This window comes from Hoplias malabaricus, chromosome Y (assembly GCF_029633855.1).
Source record: "Hoplias malabaricus isolate fHopMal1 chromosome Y, fHopMal1.hap1, whole genome shotgun sequence".
Classification (NCBI taxonomy): domain Eukaryota; kingdom Metazoa; phylum Chordata; class Actinopteri; order Characiformes; family Erythrinidae; genus Hoplias; species Hoplias malabaricus.
The window spans coordinates 30,174,070-30,181,585 of record NC_089820.1 but is presented as its reverse complement, the minus strand read 5'-3'; the positions used below and the strand labels follow the sequence as shown (position 1 = coordinate 30,181,585).

Below are 7,516 nucleotides of genomic sequence, written 5' to 3'. Positions count from 1 at the left end.
GCTAAGGGGATGGTTTGGGTGGCCTCCCCTCTGGATGTGTTCAAAACCTAAGTTGAGACATCCATAGACCCCGGTAATCCGAATTTCATGCCCGAGGAGTGACGCCCTCTGGGCTTAAGGGTGGTGGTAAGACCGGCCCCACTCTCTGGATGTCTAAAATGACTTCCATGGACCCCGGTGATGCGAATACACAAGCCCGAGGAGTGGCACACCTCTGGGCTAAGGGGATGGTTTGGGTTGCCTCCCCTCTGGAGGTCTAAAAATGACTTCCATAGACCCCGGCGAAGCGAATTTAAAGCCCGAGGACTGGCACCCCTCTGGGCTAAGGGGATGGTTAGGGTGGCCTCCCCTCTGGATGTCTAAAATGACTTCCATGGACCCCGGTGATGCGAATACACAAGCCCGAGGATTGGCACACCTCTGGGCTAAGGGGATGGTTTGGGTTGCCTCCCCTCTGGAGGTCTAAAAATGACTTCCATAGACCCCGGCGAAGCGAATTTAAAGCCCGAGGACTGGCACCCCTCTGGGCTAAGGGGATGGTTAGGGTGGCCTCCCCTCTGGATGTCTAAAATGACTTCCATGGACCCCGGTGATGCGAATACACAAGCCCGAGGAGTGGCACACCTCTGGGCTAAGGGGATGGTTTGGGTTGCCTCCCCTCTGGAGGTCTAAAAAATGACTTCCATAGACCCCGGCGAAGCGAATTTAAAGCCCGAGGACTGGCACCCCTCTGGGCTAAGGGTGGTGGTTAATCCGGCCCCCCCTTCTGGATGTGTTCAAAACCTAAGTCGAGACATCCATGGACCCCCGGTGATGCGAAGTGACATGCCCGAGGAGTGACGCCCTCTGGGCTAAGGTTGTGATAAGCCCGGTCTCTCCTCTGGAGGTCTGTGGTTTTAAAGTGAAAATTTTCTAAGTCCCTCACCTGAGATTTTAAGAAAATCAGGACCCTCCTCAAGCCTCGTAGCGAGTCCGAGGGAGGTTCATCGTTGTCGGCTATGCGAACGAGGTTCCAACGCCTCAAATCCTGTGGGCATATGGTTTCTCAGCCTGGTGCCGTCGGGATATTAGGGAGGCATTAAATCAGACGTAAGTTTGGGTAACAGCGATGCGAAACGCTATGCCCAAAGGAGTGGCTTCCCGATGGGCTTGAAATAATGGGAATGTCCGCTCTGCTTCCCTGGATGTGTTCAAAACCTAAGTCGAGACATCCGTAGACCCCGTTGATGCGAATTCCATGCCCGAGGAGTGGCACACCTCTGGGCTAAGGGTTGGTGGTAAGTCAGGCCCCACCCTCTGGAGGTTTTCAAAACCTAAGTCGAGACCTCCGTAGACCCCGGTGATGCGAATACCGAAGCCCGAGGACTGGCACCCCTCTGGGCTAGGGTGGGGATAAGATATGCCCCCACCCTCTGGAGGTTTTCAAAACCTAAGTCGAGACCTCCGTAGACCCCGGTGATGCGAAATGACATGCCCGAGGACTGGCACCCCTCTGGGCTAGGGTGGGGATAAGATATGCCCCCACCCTCTGGAGGTTTTTAAAACCTAAGTCGAGACCTCCATAGAACCCCGGTGATGCGAAGTGACATGCCCGAGGACTGGCACCCCTCTGGGCTAGGGTGGTGGTTAATCCGGCCCCACCTCTGGAGGTTTTCAAAACCTAAGTCGAGACCTCCATAGACCCCGGTGATGCGAATACCGAAGCCCGAGGACTGGCACCCCTCTGGGCTAGGGTGGTGGTTAATCCGGCCCCCCCTCTGGAGGTTTTCAAAACCTAAGTCGAGACCTCCATAGACCCCGGTGATGCGAATACCGAAGCCCGAGGACTGGCACCCCTCTGGGCTAAGGGGATGGTTTGGGTGGCCTCCCCTTCAATCCCGATGATTCGTTCGATATATGCCCAGGGAGGTGAACACTTCTCTGGGCGTGAGGGGGTCGAGCGTATGAGGGTTGTACCCCGTTATGGTTCCTACTATAAACGAATCCGAGCGGCGGGTCCACAGGCCACCGACCACCTGCCCACTTGCGGGGTGGGTGCGACGGGCCGCCCGCCGGCAGTTGTCCCCGTTCCTAACCTAACTCTTGCCCGTGCGCGAGTCGAAAGGGGCATACAAACCCCCGAGGCGAAGACCGGCGTTCCGCTTGGTCTAATGTGGGATCTCCCAGATTTTCCCCTCCGCGGGGACTTGGGAGCGCACCACCGGGCCCCCGCGCTGGAAACGGCCGGAGGCAAAGAGCGCATTAGAGGTGTCACGGATCGGTCTTTTTAAACGGACCGCGGCTGGAAGTTCGCAGGGGAAGAGGCGCTCGGTTTACGGTTCCCGGGCCCCGACCCCCTTCGTCTTCTTAAATCGAGAAAACTAACCGTAGGCTCCGGGGGGGCGAATCGTAAAACCTTTGCCGACCTCCTCGCACTGCGAGGGGGCCAGGATTTGCGGCTTGTCCGCGTATCGGTCCTACCAAGGACCGCGGCTGGAAGTTCGCAGGGGAAGAGGCGCTCGGTTTACGGTTCCCGGGCCCCGACCCCCTTCGTCTTCTTAAATCGAGAAAACTAACCGTAGGCTCCGGGGGGCGAATCGTAAAACCTTTGCCGACCTCCTCGCACTGCGAGGGGGCCAGGATTTTGCGGCTTGTCCGCGTATCGGTCCTACCAAGGACCGCGGCTGGAAGTTCGGTGGTGAGCCCTCGACCTTACGAGATTGGGGGCAAAACCCTTCGTCTTCTGAACATCAGACGGCTCCGGGGGGGGCGTACCGTAAAACCTATGCCGACCTCCTCGCGCTTTGAGGGGGCCAGGAAATTCTCTTCCATTCTCTTCCCTTAAACGGACGTCCTTTACGCCCGTTCGAAATGCGGCATACCCGGAGCACCAGGGGCAGGCTTCTAATCCGAAATAATACCGGCTTTTAGAACGATCCTCCCCGCCACGTGCTCCAGCCTCCATGGCTCGTGGACCCCCCGTAACAGGGGGTCCGCTTGTCCCAGAATCGTTCCGAGGGAGACTTAGCCGATCCGTCGGTCTAATTTCCACCGCAGTTTGGGTCCGTTAAAAGGTCCGAGTCGGTGGTGCCTTAGGGTCGGGATCCTATTGAGGGAAGGAACCGGCCCCTAGCCTGCACCGTCCGGGCCTTGAATCGTACATTTTCCAAGTAGTCAAACCCCCGATTGCAGACCCACCTCCGGGGGGTCTCGTTCGAAAAGCCTTTCCGCGGTGCGCGTCTCTTCCTCCTTCGGGGGGTCGAGTTCCACGCACCACCGACTCTCTCTCTTTCCCCAAGCCGGGTTTGAGTACCAGAGGGATCGGCCTGGTTGATCCTGCCAGTATCATATGCTTGTCTCAAAGATTAAGCCATGCAAGTCTAAGTACACACGGGCGTTGGTACAGTGAAACTGCGAATGGCTCATTAAATCAGTTATGGTTCCTTTGATCGCTCCACACGTTACTTGGTATAACTGTGGTAATTCCAGAGCTAATACATGCAAACGAAGCGTTGGAAGTGGGGGTGCCGTTTCGAGGTGGTCGGTGACTGGTTCACCTTCCCCCCTCGGCGCCCCCCACGGATACGTGCATTTATCAGAACCAAAAAACCCCCTCCCGACTCCGGTCGGGTCCGCTTTGGTGACTCTAGATAACCTTTGGCCGATCGCAGAGCCCTTCGGGGCGGCGACGTCTCATTCGAGTGTCTGCCCTATCAACTTTCGACGGTAGTCTACGGGACTACGTGTGGTGACCACGGGTAACGGGGAATCTGGGTTCGATTCCGGAGAGGGAGCCTGAGAAACGGCTACCACATCCAAGGAAGGCAGCAGGCGCGCAAATTACCCATTCCCGACACGGGGAGGTAGTGACGAAAAATATCGGTGCGAGGCCCCGTTTGAAGGTTTCGGGACCGAAATGAACTCAATCTACGTCCGTGGGTGAGGACCCATTGGAGGGCAAGTCTGGTGCCAGCAGCCGCGGTAATTCCAGCTCCAATAGCGTATGTTAACGTTGCTGCAGTTAAAAAGCTCGTAGTTGGATCCGGGGACGGGTCCCGGCTGCCGGGCCTCTGCCCGTCCGGACTTCGCGGTGGGAAGCTGCCCCTCTCCGGGGGGGTTGGGGACCCCCCGCGGGTCTCTGGGTGGAGGTCGCGGGACCTTGTCCCTACTCATCCGGTGTCCTCTGCTCCCTTCCTCCGCGGAGAGGCCCTTAGCTGGGTCGTCCGCCGCGGTTGAATACGTGGGGGGCGGAAGGGTCCGGTGCGTTTACTTTGAACAAAACAGAGTGCTCAAAGCAGGCCGAAGCGTGCCTTGAATGGACTGAGCTAGGAATAATGGAATAAGGCCTTCCCATGGGGGGCGAGTCGGAGCTCTTCGGCGAGGCGGCCGGGCGGGGCCGTTTTCTGGCCGCCGCACGGTTCCCCGAGCCGGGGGGGTATCCGACCGCTCTCTTGGTCCTATTTCGTGGGTTTGACGGACCAAAGGTCATGATTAAGAGGGACGGCCGGGGGCATTCGTACCGCACCGAGAGAGGTGAAATTCGTAGACCGGTGCGGGACGGACAAAAGCGAAGGCATTTGCCAAGAATGTTTTCATTAATCAAGAACGAAAGTCGGAGGATCGAAGACGATCAGGTACCGTCGTAGTTCCGACCGTAAACTATGCCGACCCGCGATCCGGCGGCGTTGGGTTAACGACTATGACCCGCCGGGCAGCGTCCGGGAAACCACGAGTCTTTGGGCTCTGGGGGGAGTACGGTTGCAAAGCTGAAACTTAAAGGAATTGACGGAAGGGCACCACCAGGAGTGGAGCTTGCGGCTTAATTTGACTCAACGCGGGGAACCTAACCCGGCCCGGACACGGTAAGGATTGACAGATTGACGGCTCTTTCTCGATTCTGTGGGTGGTGGTGCATGGCCGTTGGTAGTTCGTGGAGCGATTCGTCTGGTCAATTCCGGTAACGAACGAGATCCCATCCTTTAAGTAGTTACACGGCCCCTCTCCTGGGTCGGACTCTATCCCCGAAGGTCCCCGTTCGCGGGGGGTCCCCATCGGGGTGGGGGTGTTGGGGGTTTCGGCGGGGGTCCGGTTCTACCCCGGATCGGTTCGGGGAGGTGATGCGGTTGACGGGGGTTCAGTTCTGCGTCGAGTGGGTGGCTCCGGCCTCTCCCCTTCGCGTTCGGTTCCCTCCCCGATGCCGTCCGCACCTCGTTCCGCTCTCCGGGTGTGGGTTGTCCGTCCTTCGCCTTCGCCTTCCCTCTCCCCTCCCCGGTGCCCTCCCGCTTACCGCGGGCCTGAAGGTTGGGGTTCGCCCGGTGGGAATCAGCGGTCGGTGGCTAAACTTCTTAGAGCGATTTGTGGCACAGAAGCCACTTGAGAAATGGAGCAATAACAGGTCTGTGATGCCCTTAGAAGTCCGGGGTCGCACGTGAGCTACAATGGCTGGTTCAACATGTAAGTTACCCTACGCCGAGAGGTGCGGGCAATCCTATGAACGCCATTCCCCGCTGGGGACAGGGGATTGCAACTATTCCCCTCGAACGAGGAATTCCAAGTAGGCGCGGGTCACCAGCCCGCGTCGATTAAGTCCCTGCCCTTTGTACACACCGCCCGTCGCTACTACCGATCGGATGCCTCGGTGAGGTCCTCGGACCGTCCCCGGGGCGGCCCTCGAACGGGGGTCGCCTCCGGGCGATGGGAAGTCGATCGAACCCGGACATCTAGAGGGAGTAAAAGTCGTAACAAGGTTTTCGTAGGGGAACCTGCGGAAGGATCAATAACGGTGACCTGGCCGCGGTCGGCGCCCGCCGTCCGTGCCGGTTGTCGAGTCGGACTCGAGAGGCCGAACCTCCCCCCCGGCGGGTACCTTCAAGGTATGGACCGCAGAAGCCTCGTACCTTTCGTCGTCGGCCGACGTGAGTCTCTCCCCCCTCCGGGTGGGTGGACGTAGCGAGCCGGCTTCGGAACTCGGGGTTATGCGAGGACCGCCTTAGGTGCATAGGTACCCCGGTCCGCCCCTCCCGTTCGCGGGGGGAAGAGTGGCGCCGGAGCCGCCCGCCGGGTAGTTAAACCCAAAAAACCATTGATCGTTGAAGGCTTGATTGTGCGTGCGCGAGTCAAAGGGGCTTACTCACCCCCAGGGCGTTGGCCGGTGCTCGCCGGCCTCGGTGGGATCTCCCTGAACCCATCCCCCCGGCACAGGGGGCGGTGGTGGACGGGAGCGTACCGCCGGGCGAAACTCTTTCCCCTCACGGGGTTAGAGCGGAGCTTAAGAGCGCATGCAAAATACCCCCGATGTTGGCTTCGCAGAGACGGACCGTATAATAGTCTAAGGCCGGTGCGCGAGTTGAAGGGGCCTCACGAACCCCGGATGCGTTTATAAACACCCGAAAGGAGACGGCCGGTGCCCGCCGGTCCTGACTAGGTGGGATCTACCCAGCGCCTTCCCCTAAGCGGGGACTTGGGAGCGTACCACCGGGCCTCGCTCATACCCTCCGGGGTGGAGAGCTTGGCTTTGAGCGCACGCCTGAATGCCTTAGACCGGGACCCGTAACGCAGCGAACCAAACCCCTGGGCCTCGCCGGGAACGGCGGGTGCCTAGACCCCGGTCTCCTAAACCACGTAAGTCTCGGGCACCTACTCGGGCGATCGTCCCCCGGGCCGTAACTCCTCGGTCCGGTGGTGACGCCCAGGTTCAATGACCTTTCCCCCCCTGCACGGGGGTGGAAGGCACCCGGCTTGAAATATATTGGCAAAAATTGTCTCTTGTTCGAATGGCTTCCTTCGCCCGGCCTGTAACGGGCCGGGCACAAACCCGAATACGACTCTTAGCGGTGGATCACTCGGCTCGTGCTTCGATGAAGAACGCAGCCATCTGCGTTAACTAATGTGAATTGCAGGACACAGATCATCGAAATTTCGAACGCATATTGCGGCCGCGGGGGTCCATCCCGCGGCCACGCCTGTCTGAGGGTCGCTTTACCCATCGATCGGTCTCCGCGCCCCCGCTGAGAGAGAGAGACCGCGGCTGGAAGCTCGCAGGGCCTGAAAACGGCCCTTCGTCTTCCCAAACGAAGACTCGGTTCCGAGCCAGTCCACGCGGCCCGTGTTGCGAGAGAGCTCCGTACAGGGAACGGAGGGAGAGCCGAGTAGGTCCGGGTCCACGTCCGTTACGGTCTCTCCCCGAGTCCCGAGCGGGGCTCCGCGCAGTCGGACGCGGGGGTGGCGAGTGCCGATTAAACCCAGCGAGCGGGCGAGTGAGCGGGCGGGCGAGCGGCCGGGGTGGGGGGGAAGGTGTCGCGGAGTTCGGTCTCGTGCCGGGCTCTCGCCCCTCGCCCCTAGCCTTCGGCCCTCCGCCTCCGCCCTCGCCCCCGCATAAGAAACCTCTGTGTGCGGCCTCAGATCAGACGAGACGACCCGCTGAACTTAAGCATATCAGTAAGCGGAGGAAAAGAAACTAACAAGGATTCCCTTAGTAGCGGCGAGCGAACAGGGAAGAGCCCAGCGCTGAATCCCACTTTCCCCTGACCGGGGTTGG

The 7,516-nt window shown here is 59.7% G+C and overlaps 1 non-coding gene across 1 annotated transcript; it reads left to right on the top strand.

The window, feature by feature from the left end:
• The first annotated feature begins 6,801 nt into the window (after nucleotides 1-6,801).
• LOC136679806 (5.8S ribosomal RNA) lies at nucleotides 6,802-6,955 on the top strand. The gene has a single exon (XR_010796591.1). It is a non-coding gene; the product is annotated as a 5.8S ribosomal RNA (ribosomal RNA).
• The last annotated feature ends 561 nt before the right edge of the window (nucleotides 6,956-7,516 follow it).